We start from the raw sequence: 20,054 nt of genomic DNA, 5'->3' as shown, positions 1-20,054 counted from the left end.
AATCTGTTTAATGCTCATAAATGTTATAAAGGTCAAGTAATAGAAAATATATTAATTAGCTATAAATAAGTCCCACTGCTGTGTGCATTATGTTATTATAGTTGAATTTTATTAATGTTTTTGCATTAACTTTATTTTAAACCTCTTTTAAAAAGGCATTTTCTCAGAAACATATATTTTACCCTCAGAATATATTTGTGCATCCATAGCCCATCTTTTCAGATAATTTTCCAATCCTTAAATAATAGTAATGCATTGCTCACTCCACAGAAATTGAGTTGGCTCCTATTATTTATCATCATAACTATTGTATATGGTTTAAAAGCATTTTCTAAGTTCTCAGGTGAGGGTATGTATCAAAATATGGAAACCTTTACTTATCTTTCTAAAATTGGAGATTTGAAAATTATATTGTGTGTTTTTAATCTATGGAAGGTATATGACTAAACCCCTTGTGGCCATGTCTGTTTAGAAAAAATATGGTTTGGAAGTCAGCAGATATTGACCCACCATCTCTTTAAAAGATGTATGTATGTATGCATGTCATATTTAGTTGCTGACCATTTCACTTCTCAGCACAGCTATGCCAACCTTTCTATGGGAGTTATGTGTCTAGCAGCAAAGAAAAGAAATGGCAGTTTTCATTAAATGAATGGAAAATAAATTTATATTTCAAGGATACTCTTGGCTTTGGAGAAAATGTTCATAATGTTCAAGTTTGGGGTGTAATCCTGAAACTATTAATTAATGTATTAATTTTTTATTAATTTAAATTTAGTAATACTAACAGTTTTATAATTTATTAATATTTTATCTACAGCAATATATATGTTAATGCTGTGCATTCCTGTAGGAAAACTTTACCACCAGATCCTTACATATAGAATGTGATATTTATTACTGATGGGTAGAGATGATACATTTTGACCACAATTTCATTTCTTTTATCTGCGATAAATTCCTCTCCATTTTTTTCCAAAGTGGAAAAATGTAAAAGCTTTTGCCTCTACTAACTCAGATTGCTAACCTATATTCTCATTGGTGTTTAGGTAAAGTTAGAGATGTCTGTGTGTCAAAAGATGTTGGAAACAAATGCTTTTGAACTCAAGAAATAAGTTGCATAGAATTCTTTTCTACAAAACACTTAGAACTGTATAAATGCACTGTTTTTGGTACTTCATTAGCAAAATGGAACATTGTTTCTTTTAATGTAATAAAAATGATTTCACACGTTAAGGTGAAGAATTTAATATTATTTTTCCTCAAAGAGGAAAAAAAATTCAGTTATGTTACATAACCATATACAATAGCTTTTTTTCTCATTTCCATAATACTGATCATAGCTTTTATTTTATTTTTGTAAGCATTCGTAATACTCTAGGGAAGCAAATACAATTTATTCTGTGGGATATTTGACAAGGTCATTGCATTAAATAGCTTTTTCAGTTTTGCTTAATTTTCTTTGCTTGGTTTCATTTTAAATTAAAAACAAACATTAAAATTTCCCTTGCAGTTTCTTTTTGTAAACAGAATGACTTACAAATGCATTTTATCATTTATTATAGGCAGCAAAATGATTAGTGTAAGAAAATAACCAATTAATATACCATTACTTCAAAGTCCTGCCCTGAAAGTTGTTTTTTGTTTTTTGTTTTTTTCTGTTTGACATATTGGGCACTTTCCCTCACTGAACACATTCATCCTGTATCTCAACTTCCTCACTGGTAGCTGGCGATTTGCTGATACAATTCAATCACAAAATATGGAGCTTTATATTTTTTAAAATAAAGTATTGGTTAATTATATGTGCAAACATGATTGAATTAGTCAATTAAAGTGGCATTAGTTTTAAATCCTGTCATTACAAATTCAGTTCACTATCCATTGGCATTAAGGAATTTTAAAGTTTAACTTATTGTGTTGATTTGGGGAAACTTTTGATCCAAAGCCTTCTTTTACTAACTAATTAGATTCTCTGATTTTACAATGTACTAAATCAATTGCTTATTAAAGGTTAATATATATTTCAGTTTATATATGATGTTAATCAAAATAATAGCATGGGAAAAGAAAACTTTTAAGGACATGAATTCCTGTATACATAATTAGAATTAATGCAGTAAAATTTTTGGAATTATATTGAATTATAATAGAGAATGTTTATTTTTTTCATTATGTTAGTTCATATCTATTAAGGAACAAATGCAGAAAAGAGGAAATTAAGAACTTTTACTTATAAGGTCACCAAAATGTAAAATTAGTTAATATATTTTGTTTTATTCCTTTTGTGATTATTTTAAAAACATAATTACAATATGTTTATCTAATTTAGTTTCCTGCTTTCTTTAATTCACATTATATTATAAGTACTTTAAAGACTATTTTACATTTTTTATATTGAGGGTGGTTTTCTTTACGCATATAGAGCCACATATTTTGGGGGAAAATAACTAGGGAAACTTGATGAAAATATATAGATATGACAGTTTTAAGACACACATGGAAGTTGTCTAAAATCAATAAGCACTTTGATCTTTTTGGAAAAAAGCAAAAATCATTTAAAATACAAAAAGATCATATTTAATATATACAAAATAAAACATTTCTATGCAAAAAATTTGTTCTAACATAAGTCAGAAGCTATCACTTATGTATGTTATGTGAAGAAAACCAAAGTATTGCCCAGAGGTTAAGGTACAAACCTTAGAATCAGAATGATTAATTATAGGCAATTTACTTAGCTTTTGTCTCCTCAAAACTTATGGGTAGTTAGGATGGTAAAAGGTACTAGCAGAATTTTCCTTGTTTCATCTTTTTAAAAACCTATAACTAGGATATGGTTCTATAGTATAGCGGTTAGCGCATCTGCTTTACATGCAGAAAGTCCCGGTTTCATGCCCCAGTGGAGCCATGGTCCATGGTCTACAGCCATGCCACCCTGAACAACCCTGATGTCTGATCTCAGAAGCTAAGCAGGGTCGGGCCTGGTTAGTACTTGGATGGGAAAACCAGGTGCTGTAGGCATAAATAATAATAATAAACAAAAACAAACAAACCCATTACTACCAGGGTTTAGTCCAGAACATTCTACCCAAACCGTTTTTTTTAGTGACTGTACTGTGAAATCCAGAGAGGAATTCTTAATTTCCCCTTATTGGTTTTGATATAGTTTCTCTTCTCCTCGAAACTGTTTCTTCCCCCACCCCCAACTATTTTCCAGTTTATTGTGTGTTCCTAGTTTTCCTTGTATTTTTCTGGCATATCCTTTAGTTTTCTTCAGTGATTACTGATCATCTTCCCCTATCTATAACTTTAGAGATTTGCAGAGCTCAGTCTTTGCTTCTTTTCTGTTTCTGCCTATGTTCACTTCCTTGGTGGTCTCTTCCAGTTTTGTTTTAAATATTACATAAATACTGATTATTCCTAAATTTTATGTATAGCCCAAACATCATCACCAACTGTACACCCACATATGTAGCAACTTTCTGAAACATCTTCGCTAGGTTGTGTAATAGATATTTTCAACTTAATATGTCTAAAACTAAGCTTCTACTCTTTCCATACATCTAAAATGTTTGTTTGTTTGTTTGTTTTTGCTGAAGCCCCTCAGTCTCAAAAAATGGCAACTTCTTTCTTTCAGTTGCAAATGTAAGAAATATTGACTTTCAATTCTCTCACACCTCATATACTGTTTTCAAGCAAATGCTATTGGCTCTACCTTATATTCATTGAGAATTCCACTGCCATCATCTTGCAGCTAAACCACCATTCTCACTTGGGTTATTATTGTATCTTTCCAAGTAGTACATCAGGCCCCCTATAATTTGTTCTTGATACAGCAGCCAGAACCATCATTTAAAATATAAGTCATAAGATTGTACTTTGCTAAAAATTTTTCAGTGGCTTTTTATCTCATGGAATAAAAGAGTGTGAATAATAGCCTAAAAAGTTGTGCCGGAACTGGATTTAGTCCTCTGTTAGCTCTCTGATTCCTAAGACCATTCTTTCCCTCTCTTGCCCTGTGGTGGCCTGTTAGTCTCCTTGCTACTGTTTAAAAGTTCTTTTCACATCCTGGCTTTGCACCTGATCCCTCTGCCTGGAATTGCTCTTGATATAGATACCCACACAACTTGTTACCTTGATTCCTTCAGGTTTTTACTCAAGTGTCACCTTCTTATTGAAATATTCTGTTGTCATACTATCTAAAATTCTAAAATCCTTACACAAGTCTGTTATTTCATACTGTGAAACATGCTATCTGTTTTACTTAGATTTTTTGTTACCTGAATTCCTTTTGTTATCTAAGTCAGGAATATTAGTTTTGTTCATTTTTTTATTCCAAGTACCTAGAAAAATAATGCTTAGCACATAGAAGCAGCTCAATAACTTTCTTGGATTAATTAAATATTTACTGAATTTACTGAATAGATGAATTTTAAATCACTTATAACCTATTCAGTTCATGTCATGGACTATTATCATGTTATTATTTTCATTCACATACACAGCATTCTTTATCATATTGATTAGTCTTTATTTATAGTATCGGCTTTACATCTTGATTGTATGTCTATAGGAGAAATATCTCCGAAATTACCTACCCGGGAAAGAGGTATAGGAATGAGGGTATTTCTTTCAATGGAATGTATTAGAGTTAGGACTCAACAGAGATCCCTTAGAGTGATGTCATAGGAAATACTCTATGCTTGATACGGACTTGGGAGCTAGACAGTTTCACATTGTGATTTTAAAGTTTATAAATATTTCTAAGATGACTTTGAATACAGTTCTTAGAATTCAGTCTAATGTAAAATGAGCTATTTATTGAGGTAGGAGTCCTAAAGTGACAAAAATCAATAGAACAGATGATATATATGAAATTCCCAAAGAAATTGAGATTATTCAGTCTGAATAAACAAGGGTAAATGACAAGCTTTATGTACGTGACAAAGGGCATTGACCAAATAGTTCTTGTAGCTACCAAAAATGGAACAAAAGAAATTAAGAATGGTTTTTGGCCCAAACTGTAAAAATTTCCTATAAGTTAGAGTTATTAAACTTGATGATATATTATTAATAAAATTATCTTTACATGGTTGTTTTTCTTAAAAAAAAGAAAAGTTCTCTTCTGGAAACTAAACTCTAAGAAGGATTTGAATTTTTAGATGTGTAAAAATAGCTGCTGAATGCAACATATTTCAATGAGACTTTTCCCACTTACAGTAACAAGTAGTGAATTTGCTAAAATCCTTCAGACACTTAATGAACATCTTTTTTTGTTACATAGTAAATACTAGAGATACAACATTCTTGAGTATATGGTTCTTTCAAATAGCTCTTCCCCTATAGGATGACAATGTCATATAATAGTAATAATAGCAGCTAAAATTTATGTATCTGGCTCTTTTAGTGAGTATGTGCCTATGTTATGTCATTTAGTTCTCCAAACGAACTCTGAGATAGACATTATTTTTTTATATACATATTACCAGTGAAGAAACTGAGGCTAGGAGATACTGCAACCCACCAAAGGCCATGCATTTAATAAGGAGGAGACCCAGGGATGAGCCTAGTGCTCCTAATCCTGATTCTGTTCTTTTAAATAGGCAATAACAGAATGTTATGTGTCCTGAGTGTTATGGGGAGCACTCAGCTCCTTGGATTGAGTTCTTTATCAGCCCTGTGACTTACTGTGACTTTTTAAATGTCTTTCACCTTCATTTCTTACATTTATAAAGTTGGGATAATTATATTACCTGTATCATTTATGAGGTAATTCATGTATAGAAACAGTGCCTGATATATAGTGGATATTCAGTGAGGATCAGAGAAGAATAGCTACATGTTATGAGAAGAGAGACTGATTGCATGATTATAACAGACTTTATTGAAATATCTGCTTTAGATTTCAGCCTTAAAGTATCAACAGCATTAAACCAGTCAAAGAAAGTAGAGAGGAAAATGAAGTGGTTAAGAACATAGGCTTTGAGGTAAATAGGCTTTATTTCTAGCCCAGGCCCTGCCAATTACTAATAAATTTCAAGGCCTCCATTGCAACATTTTAAAATCAGGACAGTAAGATAGCTACTTTCATGATGTTGTGAAGATTGGGTGAGTAAATCTATGCACAAAGGCTTAGAATACTGCCTTTTCTCTGTGCTTGGAATACAGAACATAGTAATGTTAGCTGTTTTTATTATGAATTTACCTATATTTTAAGACACATACCCTGGAAGCAATAAATAGTATGGATTGGCAGAAGGAGAATAGGAGATATAGAAAACTATAATATACTTCTATAAATTAAAATTAGCAAAAGATAAGTTATAAATGTTACTAAGAATTCCAGAGTGTTGTGTTTTGTTTTTTTAAGGAAATTACCATAAATTTTGAAACATACATATTCAATCATAAAATTGTAGAAAAATAACCAGAAACAATTAAAGGTATTATGACATTAGCTATGTGTAAGCTGAAGTAGAAAAGTTCTCTGAGAAAGAATAGTTTTTTTCATGATACGAGTATACATTTTGAAATGCTATTTTTATTTAATGTATATGAATATATGTAAGAAAAAAATATATGTAAGAAAAAATTGATTATTTCCTGGACACTTCTGCTATAAAATACCCCAACATCTATTCTGTTTTTCAAAGCTTTGTATAATCATTTACCAATGAAAATCTTATCTTCCTGCATTTTAATTTAAAGCATAACCATTGTCCCATGACTAGCCCTTTGCTCTGAGTTTAAGTTCTGTATTATGATACAACAGCTTAGATTGATGAATTTGTAATATCTCTTTTAGAACTTTATTGAACACCTGTGGTACTAGAATGACAGCTTCTCTATTTAAGCAGTTAGTTAGTTGGTATGTGCAGCATTTGTCCTAACATTAGCTTTAGAAGAGATATTGTGATAATCATCATGTAAACCTTGTGGCACTCTTATTAGAGTTGTCTTGGCTTCCTACTTCTGTGGGGAATTTCTGTTTCAATTGTTGAAACGATTATTGTATTTTTGAAATTATCGTATAGTATTATTGAAAATTATTATAATTTACTCTTATTATAAATATATTTTATAATTTATGTGTATAATTTGTGATACATAATTGTGGGAGTGTTCACACCATTGAATAAATAGTCTCCTATAGGTTTATCATGTAGTAGATAATATACGAAATGTACAATATTGGCATACAAGACAAGATGGTTTTATTTGTTTCACATGAAAACCTATTGTGCATCATCAGTGCTGTTAGTTCTTATTTAAAAACAAAATATTTATCTCATGTTTTTGAATATTTATTTACACGACTGTTTCTTCCACAGAATATTAAGCTTCTTAGAAAGCAAAGCTCTCGGTGTTATTTTTGTATCATATATGTAATAGTGCAGTGTCTATAGCACAGAAGATTTTGAATAAATGTTGCAGGATGAATAGACAAATACATGAAGCCATTAACAAAGATGGAGAATCAGAGAAGGACATTCTAAATTTAGGACACCATATGTACACAGGTTAGAGTTAGAGATGAGGACAGAGCATTTAAGAGACCACCAAAGTTTAATGATAGTAATGGCTACTGCAATATGACTTGAAGTGGTCTTTCTCTTCAATAGTTACTGTTTCTTAATGTTATCATCAAGGGTTTTTTTTTTTTTCCAATTACAGTTAATATTCAAAATTTTATATTAGTTTCAGATGTGCAGAATAATGGTTAGACATTTATATAATTTACAAAGTGATGCCTTCCTTTCCCACCATTAGTCTAGTACCCACTTGGCACTGTTACAGTATTATTGACTATATTTCCTATGCCGTATTTTACATCCTTTTGACTATTTTGTAATTACCAATGTGTACTTATCCGTTCACCTTTTCACCCATCCCCCCAACCTGCCTCCCATCTGGCAACCATTAGTTTTGTCAGCATCAACTTTTGAACAGCTGTGTTGTGCATAGTATTGTAATAGATGTAATAAAGAAAAGTTCTGCTCTGCTGTTCTTAAAACTGTTATAATAATTATGGCAAACCTTACTTTAGCCTTAGGTTGAATTTCTAGAGGGAACATTAAACAGTAGGATAGTCTCTAAGTGATCCCCGTAAAAAAATGCTTATCTGGTAAAGGGAATGAAAAATGAGATGGATATTGTAGGCTAATACCATTATGCCCAAGCCGTAAAACAATGGTAATGTCATTATGACTATCATGCAGATGCTACTGCCTAGGCATCCTCCAACAGAAGTTATTTGTTCTAAACAGAAAAAAAAAAAATGAAATAAAAGGGAAACTGTTACTATTGACTTCTCTTGACTTTGAAGATCACATCAAAGCAAACAAACAAAACACTTTAATATAGTCTATCACTCAGAAGTTTAACTGATTTTTCTAAAATGTAAAAGCTAATTTTCTTTAGCTCTACAGAGACTGCAGAAGGGACCAATATTTTGGGAAATGGAAAAGGCATAGAGGAGGCTCTCAGAAAGCACAGACTGTTTGATATTCAAGATCATTAGAGCTAAACTCTCAACACGAGTTACATCATCCATGTATATTGGAGGCAAGCAGAATATATCTTCTCCATACCAGCTCTGCTCTAAACTGTCAGGTGGCCCAGGTGTAGTTTCCAGTGGTGCTGTTGCATGTCAGGTTCTCTCAGTGTTTGGTTCAGATATTTTGAGGGCATGTTTCATGGCAGCAAATCTAAAGTTGCTTCTACTTCTAAAAGCAATTCATACAACTCCTCAAGTTCTATAGCACCATAATTTCCTGCCTAAAGTATATAGAACTATGGAACACCAAGTCAGTATCCTTACAAGCTGCAAATATTAACAACAAAAAAATTTTCTTTGTTTTCTTTCTCTTGTTTTATATTTCAAATAACAAGAAAAAAATGAGTATTTCTGTCTTGTACAGTTAGAATTCTATGTAATGCCTGTAACAATGCAGATTGATGAGAATAATGATGAAAGAGAAAAGATGATACTTATAAGAGTTAGAAAAGCTATTATCTTAATTTTGTTGTGAGGCTCATTCACTTTCTCAACAAATTAGACTACTTATCAGATAACTGATTTGAACTAGAGTTTATAATTTACAGTTTGACGATAAGCTAGCTACTTTCCCTGAATGTAAGGCAATAGGAGGGGAAAAAAGACATTATTTTTTAAAAAATAAATAATTGTACTTGGGTCCTTTATTTTAAAACAGCTCTTCTTTTTCCAATATGTCACCAGAAATGCTAAAAAGATTCTAGATTTCTATAAAGCCACAGTTTTATGGAACACTTAAATGGCAATAGTTTGGCTAGCTTTACCATCAGCCTCAGAAAGGTCAATGGCTATTGACACATTATAAAGGCAAAAGTGGAAAGCAGCCTGGCCTGCTGCTGTCTGTGCTGTTTTCATAGGGCAACTGTATCATTTTTCCCACTGGAAAATAACAGGATGTCGCCTTGTAATTTTTTTACTACTGTATAATAAAATATAGCCATAATAAATAGCATCTAAGCAAATAAAGCAGATTTGGACTGAATCCATTTTGCCTTCATCACTTGGTATAGTTCAGGCTTTTAAGTAGTTGTGTATCCTAAATTGGCTTAATTGGATTCAGTTACATTTGACTTCAACTGCAGTGAAGTAGAGAAAGATTTTATTTTTATTTGCTATTTAATATTTAAGTAATATTTTCAGTATACTTTTGTACTCTATTGTGCTGTTAACAGTTTGTCCAGATTGCAGTCTAAATTGTGCTTTCATTAAGTTAGTTGACCTCTTAAATTGTTATTTCTGTTGTTATTGTTACTATTATTCTTATCCATAATGCTCCTAATTAAATAGTTTCAAACCCAGAGTGTTGTACATTGGTAAGAATTTGCACATTTGGCTGTCAGTGTCCTGGGAGCAGGAATAATATTTAATTCAGTTTAGTAATTGTTAGCTAGTCCAGCTCCCAGTTTACTGTGTTTTTTTTTTTATTCCATTGATTATTGAAGCTTTTACTTGAAATCTAAAGATATAAATAGGTTTGTTTTTTTAAAGTATTTAAAATTTTAATCCATTTAAAAGTTAAAGTTACAAGTCAAAAATATAGGATTAATAGCATTTGCCTATTAGTAGGAGTTTTGCCAAGCATTAGAAGAAACACTTGATTTGGGAAGTGAAAAAATGATTTTAGCCAAGTTTTTTAAACTTCTTATCTGTCGCTCTCCCAGAAATACCTTATTCATATTTCATCTTGATTTTTGACTACAATAACATAGCATGCTATTCTTATAGTAAGAAAAGGTACATAATAATCACGTAAAACATAGATGTAGGACTATGTTTTCTATAAAGCATGACCTTTTAGTTTTAAATACTATCCAGAAGGTATAAGGACATATAAAACTTTATTTTCATTTACAGTTATAGGTAAAGTTATATTTGAATACTTTATCCCATATGAATTTGAGAATTTAACTTTATTTGTTAATGGAAAAGTTAGAAAAAAAGTCATTTTAACTATTGGTATTTTCTTTATATTGCCTGAATGCATACTTCAAAGTAAATTGGTTATATTTAGTAACAATTCAAACTAAATTCAGTACCAATTAAATTTTTAAAACTATATTTTTATTAAAGTAAGTAATTTCCCTTGTATTATATTCTTTGACATGGTATTTTAAAACATACTGTTTCAGTTCGATAGACCTTACTTTATAAAGAGTTGTGTCAGTGGCTTTGGGCCAACATTCATTACTGTTAAAAGGTCTAAAAATGAATGTGCTTTTAAGGAATATGCTTTCCTTAAAAGAAATATGCTTAAGGAATATGCTTTCTAAGGAAAACCAACTAATTAAAAAAAAATTTGAGTGAACATTGTTTCAAAGGAGTGATATGAATTCCCTCCCCTTTTGTTTATGTGATATCAAAATAACTTAGAATATGGGTTTATATGCTCCTCTTTTTACATACATAATATATAGAAACAAAATAGATATACTTAAAAGCAATGTCCTTAAAATGGATGGGTAAAATACATACTAGTATATACATATCTTTTACTAAGGGTGTTAATTTTTAGTTGTCTATAATATAAGTAGAATTTGATCTTATTCATTTATAATTAGTTTGAATTATACATGAGTAAAACTCTAGTTATGTGGAATCTTGTTTGGAGAAGGGGTTTCTTTGGAGAGAGAAAAAATTTGAAATATTTGAGACAGTTATTCACCCAATTAAGTTGGTAACACTCCAGGTATTTGACAGTTTGAATAAAACTGTTTTAAAGTTCTTTTTTTTGTAGTGCTCAGTTTTCCTCAGAGCTTTAAGTATTTGTGTTGGTTGTTACTCTGTCGATATGCTTCCTCCGCTTCTTCTGATTTTTATTTGTTAACATTCTATATAAAGTAAAGAATGACTGAGTCTTGATCGAGGGCCTCTGTGTGAGTAAGTTCATTGAGTTTTAGTACAGTGCAACCTTTTTTTCTTTTTTTCTTTTTTGTAATATATTTTCTGATTTAGGAGCGTACATTAGATTGGTCTGATTTCTAGATGTTGGTTTAAGGGACTTATTATTGGGGAATAGAAAGCACACCATTTTAAAGACCTCAGTACTGAAAGTTTTCTGCTTGAATCTTATATAAAATGAGAAATAAAGCTTCTTGCAATGAACTACAGGTAATGTAAGAATGGGACAAAAAAAAAAAAAAGGAGAAAGTAGAATAGCAGTGCAATGGAAATCTGATCGTTGATATGTAAGCTAATCTCTTTATTCCTCTAGATAGATTCTTTTATTTTATTTTGTTTTGTTTCTTTCTTTATGGTTTTTGATCCCACACACTCGCACAGTTGGAACATCCCCAAAAGACTTTGGCAGAGGTCACTTCTCAGAAGCTTTTAAAACTTTAGTTAGAATACATTTATTGATTTTTTTTTTTTTAATGACCAAAGGAATGAGGATTTTTGGAAAAAATTGATCTGAGATTCAGTGTCTGGCTTGGCAATCCAAACTCATACCTTTGAGAACACTTCATTAGATGCCAGGTTCTCATCTTTAGTAAAACTTAATTAGGATTCTGACATATTGGATTTCATTGGGATTGATATCAGCTGATAATTGCTGGGAGATAAAAATCACATTTCTAGAACCGAGTCCAAAACTGCATGAATATATAAAAATTCAGGAACTCCTTTTTGAAAATTCAATCATAAGTCTGTAGAAAATATTTAGTAGACTGTGTTGGCACAATAACTTGTTCTTAGGCGATTCTCTCCATATTTGTTTGAAATTAAACTGTTTTATTTGTCTAAATTAACCACAAAGGGAAAGTAAACTTTTGTGAACTAAAAACCTTATAATTAAGGATAGGGTAATGTTTAAAGAAAAATATCTTTTCATATTTCAGCATTTCTACTTCAATGCATTTTTAAAGTTTCTTGTTTAAAATTGAACATTAAATAAAATGTGACAAATTTTCCTACATTCATCATTCTGAGATTATTCTTGTAGGAATCAGGAAGTGTACTCTCTAGGTTATTCTGGTTGATACTTAGTACCCACATTTCATGTTATTCTCTAGTATCAAAAGGAGGGAGATACAAAGCAATGTTTCAATAATACACATTGAAAGGTGGAGATTATACTTTGTTTCAAAATTATTTAAAGATCATTTAAATGGAAAATATCTTGAGTTCATTCAAATCAATTAATTCATATGCAACCTTTCAAAGATACATCTATTAGATCATGGTAATTATATATTTTTCTATAACCACCTAATAAAACAAACGGACATGCGAGCTTTACACTTCATATCTAAAGAAGCAATAGTAATCAGTTTCACTTGGTTGAAGTATAATTTGAAAATTCTATATAATTTATGAGTTGTAGTTTTCTACTTTAACAGGAATTCTGAGACTACATTTTCCTTCCTAATTCCTCTGTATTTTGAAAAGTATTTTTAAAATTTGCTATATTGCTACCGAAGTTGAAACAAGTGAACATTGTTCTATATAATCTTCTTAATTATACCTTAAATACTAAATTATTGTATTATAATTTCATTAGTTATAAAGCAAACTGTTCAAATTATTTTGAACTTTTCTGTCAGAGAACATGAAATGTGTGTACTTTTTAACAATTATTATGTTATAGGTACTAGGGTAGATCTCAGTGTGTTTTATTGGAAAACGGTTACTTCAAAGTATAGAGTAGGCACATTTATTGTAGATGGAAGAAGCTCAATGAATCCTATTATATTTGGAAACCAAGATTAGGATGCAAATATGTTATATATAATTATAGTGATGCCATAGTCATTTTTGAGGGGAAAACCAGATTCAACTGAATGACTGATTTTTTTTATATTGATTACTTAAAAGATATTTTTCAAGCAGAAGAAAAGAAAAACATATGTTGTTGAGGAAATCTTTCTGAAAGCCTGCTAAGTCTTCTTAGGGTTAGAGCAGTGGGCTGCTGAGTAATTATAATATCTAACTGTTAAAAGGAGAGCAGGAAGCTCTTTTGCCCCCAGCCATTAATTCATCTTGCCCCCACAGATCTCTGCTATGAACTGAGTATTTTTCTAGGTATTGTTTCTAGCCTTTAATGGCCACATCTGTTGTATATTTTATCATTTCTCCCATCATAGGAAACATCTAATTTCCAATGTACTACAGAATGCTAGAACTTCTTCTGATGGCAAATTATTCACAGCAGGTCACATTTTATCCTTTATGCCATAAGGCAATAGCTACATAGATCCTTACATAGAAACAAACTAAACTATCTGTGAATCAGTCCTTGGCCAGCCTCAAAGAAAGAGATGCTTGTTGAGTATATAAGCTTTGGGTAGTTTTGGATACTTGGAATAGGATAATGTCCTTGACTTTTGGTATCTTTATCACGATTGAAAGAGTTTAGCAAAAAGAGATCCTTGGAAGAATTACCACTCAAGTATAATGTTTTAGCCAAATACCTGCTGAGAGAAGAGTTTTGGTATCATAAATGCCATGCACTTCTGATTAATTAATTAGGACATTACCATTTATGTGGGGACAGAAACAATCTCTATGTAACTGAATTGCAAACTAAAGGAAATAAGTAAAAGGCCGAATTTTCTATTTTGATTTTAATAAGTAAAAGTTATTCTCCTTTAGGGCAAGAAATTTATATATACTGCTTTAATCTTTGATATCACGCAGTAGCTGGGTATATGGTAGACACTAATTAAGGGTTCTGTCCTTTCCTCTTTTTGCTTTCCATCTCCTGTCCTACTTTATCCTATTCTATTCTTTCCTATTCTATCCTATTGTATCCTATCCCATCCTATATTCTACATGCACGTAGGCAAACTGTCACCACCAGAGATTCCTTCTGTTATTCTGTATTTTGACATATTTTTTCTAGCTTTATTGAAATATAATAGACAATTAGTTGCTTGTATTTACATTACACAATTCAATGATTTTTTTCAAATAAATTGGCATACAAAAATATACCAGTTTCAGTTGTACAACATAGTGATCAGAGATCTACATAACTCACAAAGTAATCACCCTACCAAATCTAGTATACTTCTTCTCCCTTACATATTTATTACATTATTAACCCTATTCCCCATGCTACAGTTGATATCTTCATGTCTGTTCTGCAACTACCTATTTGTATCTCTTGATCCTTTTGCCCTTTTTTTTTTTTTGCTGTCCTCCACAACCTCCCTCACATCTAGTAGCCCTCAAAATATTCTCTATATCTATGAGTTTATTTCCGCTTTTGCTGTTGTTGCTGATTTTGTTCTTTAGATTCCACGTGTATGTGAAATCATGCAAAATCTGTCTTTATTCGATCCTTTTTATTCAGCACAGTATCCTCAAGGTCCAGCACAATATCATCAAGGTCCAATATCTTTTTCCATCCCCCTCCCTTTAGTCTGTGGGTGTCTTTTAATCCAAAGTGAGTCCCTTGTAGGCAGCATATGCAAGGGTTTTGTTTTCTTTTCCATTCAGCCACTCTTTCTTTGGGTTGGAGCACTTAATTCTTTTTTATTTGAGGTACTTGGTAGAAATGTAATTATTACCATTTTTTATTCGTATTTCGATACATGTTTTTTCTTCTTAAAGAAGTCCCTCAAACGTTTCCTGTAATATTGATTTGGTGTTGCTAAATTCCCTTAGCTTATTTTTGTCTCAGAATCTCTTTATCTTTATCTGTTCTTTTACTCTAAATGATAGCTTTGCTGGATAAAGTATTCTTGGTTGTAGATCCTGAGTTGACATCATATCGAATATTTTGTGCCAAGTTTTTCTGCCCTGCATAGTTTCTTTTGAAAAATCAGCTGCCAGTCTTATGTATGCTCCCTTGAAGGTAACTAACTTTTTTTTTTCTTGGTGCTTTTAAGATTCTCTCTTTGTATTTAACCTTTGGCATTTTAATTATTATTTTTTATTTTTTATTTTATTTATTTATTTGTTTAGGCAAAGCAGCCCTTGGTTGACCTCACAGATTGCAAGGAACTTATGAGCTTACAAACCCTTATTTTTTTAGTTTTTTATTTTTTTCGCCTACAACACCTGGTCTTCCTAAATGGTCTCTCATCCAAGTACTAACCAGGCCTGACCCTGCTTAGCTTCTGAGATCAGACAGGATTGGGCTTGTTCAGGGTAGCATGGCTATAGACTGGCATTTTAATTATGATGTGTCTTGGTGTCGGCCTCTTTGGATTCCTCTTTTTTAGGACTCTGAGCTTCCTGAGGTCATATGTCTATTTCCTTCAACAGGTAAGGGACGTTTTCCATTATTATTTATTTAAGTAGCTCTTTAATATCTTGTTCTTCTGGTACCCCTTCGACATAGATAATTTTACATTTAACAGTGTCCCATAGGCTCTTTAAGTTATTAATATGGTCTTGGCTTCTTCCTTGCCATTCTGATTGAATGTGCTTAGCTTCCCCATCCTCTGTTGGTCATTTAATCCTCTTCTTTAGCCACTCTGTTTATTCCATCTAATATACTCTTCATCTCAGATAATGTATTCTTCATTTCTGACTGGGTCCTTTTTTATAATTTCCTTATCCACTTTTAGGGTTTTTTTTTTTTTTTTTTAATCTCTTCACTGAAGTTCTCACTGAATTTATCTACACTTACCAAAAGTTCATTGAGCATTTTTATAACCAGTGTTTTGAACTCTACATCTTTTAGATTACTTGACTCTGTTATTTCTGGATCTCTGTTCTGGTCTCTCATATGGTTTCTGCTTCTTTGACTTCCCAATTAGTCTGCCCATCTGTGTCTGTTTCTATATACTAAGCAAAACTCCTAAGTCTCCCGGTCTTATTAGCGTGGATTTATGAAGTCGATGTCTAGTGGCACAGTCTTGAGAGGGGTTCAGCTGCAGGCCAAATTTAGCCCCAGTCTATGCCCTTCTGGGGCCAACTGTTAAAATTCAGCTAGCAATCCACAGATGTGGTGCTTATAGTTGCCTCAAGAGGCTACTCCAGAAACTGAGGCTAGCTGCCACCAGTGTGAGTCTGGGAGCTGAGTAGGCTCACCTGATTAGGCAAAGACACACCTGGATGTGGCTTGGGTGGGGCCATGAGTGGGGGAGGCAGAATTTCAGGGAATCCTCTGGGCAGAGCACCTCTGTTATCCGGTTTGATGACGTCTCAGCTATGGTGGCACTTTGCACACAGTATAGGGAGGGCTCAACAGAAGAACAATGGATACTGCCACCACTTCTGTAAAAAGAGATCCTCACCTCTGACCGATAACTCAGTGTCCAGGCAACGTTAATTGCCTTTTCTTCCTTGTTTTTGTCTAAGAGGGATGAATAGAGCCTCTATCATCTATGCCATTTTTTTTCTTTCTCCTATTTTAATGTATTTTGATATTCATCTAAACAAAATGTAAGAATTTCAGCCCTTTATATGTAAAGTGTTGGGAAATACATAGATTAAGCTTTGAGGATTATTCTCTGTTGTGGATTATCTGCAGTTCTTTTCCCCTAATAATAAGCTATGAGTTTTCTGTGCACCATATATTATTTATGCCCTATGTAGTTTTAATGGCTGTTCCAAGAGAGTTACATATTTTTAGTGGGAGAAAGTTTTGAGTAATTTGTTCTAATTATTATATTAAAGATGAAGACATTAAGGGCTAGAAAAGGTAAGGATTTTCATAACGTAAATAATTAGTGGGAGGGTTTTCATTTTAACATGGGTCTTCTGATTAACATTCACCTTTGCTTCTTTTATTATTTCTTTCCTTTTGCTTAACTTGTATTTACATTTTTTTTTTAACTTGCTTAAGGTAGCAGCTTTGGTATTCATTCAAGAACATTTTTCTTTTCTAATGAATGTTTAAAACTATAAATTTGCCTTTAAGCACTACTTTAGCTGCATTCCATAAATTTGGATATATCGTGCTTTAGTTTTGATTCAGTTCAAATTTTTTTCTAATTTCTCTTATAATTTCTTCTTGATACATAGCTATTTAGCAGTTTTTATTCAAATGTCCATTTATTTAGGGATTTTCAAAAATTATTATTCTTTTACTTTGAATGTAGTTCTGTTTGGTTAGAAAACTCACTCTGTACAATTTTAATTATTTTCAATTTATCAAGATTTACTACTATATTTCAACAACAAAAAAATAATTTGTTCTATGACCTAAAAGTCTAGGGTAAGAGGGGATATGGGAAAATTCCCAGGAAGAAATGCCACAGTATCCCCACTGTAACTACCAGTAAAGTCATTTTTCTAGAATGAACACTTCTTAATTTATTGCATGACTAGTCAGTTTCCATTTTTCTGAAACAGTTGTTTTGCAATCATTTTCAATTATTTCATTGATTTAAAAGTTGTGCCGAAGGCACTTTCCACATGATGACTTCACAAATCATCGCATGTGGAAATATAGTATATTTAGAACTAAATTTTGTATTTCCAATTTAAAAATTTACTAGGAGCTTAGAGATGTATTTGTGTTCAAATTGTTGAGACTAATTTCATGGGTGGTCAAAACTTTAGTATTGTATTAGTAAGATATTCAACATATAAGTATAGAGAAGTGCAGAGAGCATTCTTGGCACAGAGGAGTGCATTAACGAGCCACTATGTCCAGAACAATCTGTTTGAGAAGTCAGTCAGCAACTCAAGCTAACTGATGTTCAGATTCTACATAGTACAGTAGAGTAGTGTCAAAAGGATGTTTGCATTAGAAAATAATGTATTCATCCTATAAAGGGTCTTGAAAGCCACATTCTATGGATAGCAATGGAGTGCTTTTATGGATTGCTGAGTAGAAAGTCATCATGAGAAAAATGAAGTTTCATATTATCTTACAAACAGTTTGTCAAAATGAATTCACAGGGGATAGAGTGGTACTGTAAGAATACCAAGCCGCTATTGTAATATACCAGATATAGTGGCCTGTGGTGACAGAATGTAGTGGGCAGGAGGCCGAATGGAGTGCAAAATGCCTTGGAATCTTGTCTTGGCACCATCAGTTGATAACCCTGATAATCTTTATATTTGCAGCTTTCTAATCTGTAATTATAAAATATTCCTTCTCTGCTTACTTCACATGGCTGTAAAGATTTTGGTATTAGAAATGAGATGAAAAACAAATCTGAACCCTATGTAGAGATAATAATGTGGTACATGATGATAGATATTCAACAAGGAATGAATGTAGATGATACTTGAAGATAACCGATAGACAAGTAAATTGAGAGACCGAAAGAAGATAATTGGAAAAATAATTTTGAATATCATGAGCAAAATAACATTTGAAGGCCTAGGTAAACTTGTGGAGGTAGAATGTCATAAATGTAATTGTGTCTATTGCATTTTATCTCATATTTTATTATTGAAATCTTCCTAATAATTTGAAATGATAGATTTAAAATTATATTCTTCATTTTACAGATAATAAAATTGTGGCACCTGATATTTAACTATTTATTTAATTCTAAAAATTATTTAAGGACTAACTCCTACATATAAAATTTGTCTTACAAAGTTTTCTCTAATTTATTAAAATTTTTTAAAAATGTCTTACTGATCTTTTAAAAAATATCAGTCATTTTATGCCGCAAACCATCTATTAACTGACATCAGAATGATCTTTTAAAAGTATATTCGTACATGTAACTTTTTCATTGTTTCATGAAACTTTACAAGACAGTTCTGTAGTATATGTTACATAACTTTGTAATTAATGGCATACAAAGACAGTAAAATAAGTTTTTTTAACATTTTATTTTTTTATTTTCCCCCTCCCTTCTGGTAACCACTAGTCTATTGTCCATGTTTATGAGTCTCTGCTTGTTTGTCATGTTCATTTATTGCTTTTGGGTTGATATCCCACATATGTGATATCATGTGATTTTCAGCCTTTTTTGTTTGGCTTATTTCACTTAGTATGGTTATTTCAAGGTTCATCCATGCTGTTGCAAATGACTGTATTTCATCTCTTCTTATGGCTGAGTCATATTCCATTGGATATATGTACCACAACTTCTTTAGCCAATCATCTATTGTAGGAGACTTTGGTTGCTTCTATGTCCTGGCCACTCTGAATAATGCTGCTATGAACATCAGTGTGCAAATATCTTCGAATATGAGTTTTCAGGTCTTTGGGATAAATACCCATTAGAAGGATTGCCGGATCATATGGTAGGTCAATTCTTACTGTTGTGAGAAACCTCCATACTGCTTTCCATAGTCGCCGTACCGATTTGCAGTCCCACCAGCAGTGCATGAGGGTTCTTTTTTCTCCACATCCTCTCCAACATTTGTTATTTCATGTCCTGTTGATTATAGGTATTCAAACAGGTGTGAGATGGTATCTCATCGTGGTTTTGATTTGCATTTCCCTAATTGCTAGCAATGTTGAGGATCTTTTCATATACTTGTTGGCCCTTTGTATGTCCTCTAGGGAGAAGTGTCTGTTAGGTCCTCTGCTCATTTTTTGTTTGGATTGTTTGTTTGTTTGTTTGTTTATTGTTATGGAGTTGTATGAGTTCTTTGTATATTTTAGATATTAAGCCCTTATCGGAGGTGT

At 32.0% G+C, this 20,054-nt stretch overlaps 1 protein-coding gene and 1 pseudogene across 26 annotated transcripts in view; one reads left to right on the top strand and one right to left on the bottom strand.

The window, feature by feature from the left end:
- ADGRL3 (adhesion G protein-coupled receptor L3) overlaps positions 1-20,054 on the top strand; it is a 713,052-nt gene that overhangs the window by 139,511 nt on the left and 553,487 nt on the right. The gene's annotated exons all lie outside the window — the stretch shown is intronic.
- Positions 15,551-15,669, bottom strand: LOC118609083 (annotated as a pseudogene).

The sequence above is a fragment of the Rousettus aegyptiacus genome, unplaced genomic scaffold, assembly GCF_014176215.1.
Source record: "Rousettus aegyptiacus isolate mRouAeg1 unplaced genomic scaffold, mRouAeg1.p scaffold_m13_p_10, whole genome shotgun sequence".
Lineage (NCBI taxonomy): Eukaryota > Metazoa > Chordata > Mammalia > Chiroptera > Pteropodidae > Rousettus > Rousettus aegyptiacus.
This window is presented reverse-complemented; position numbering and strand designations above follow the sequence as displayed.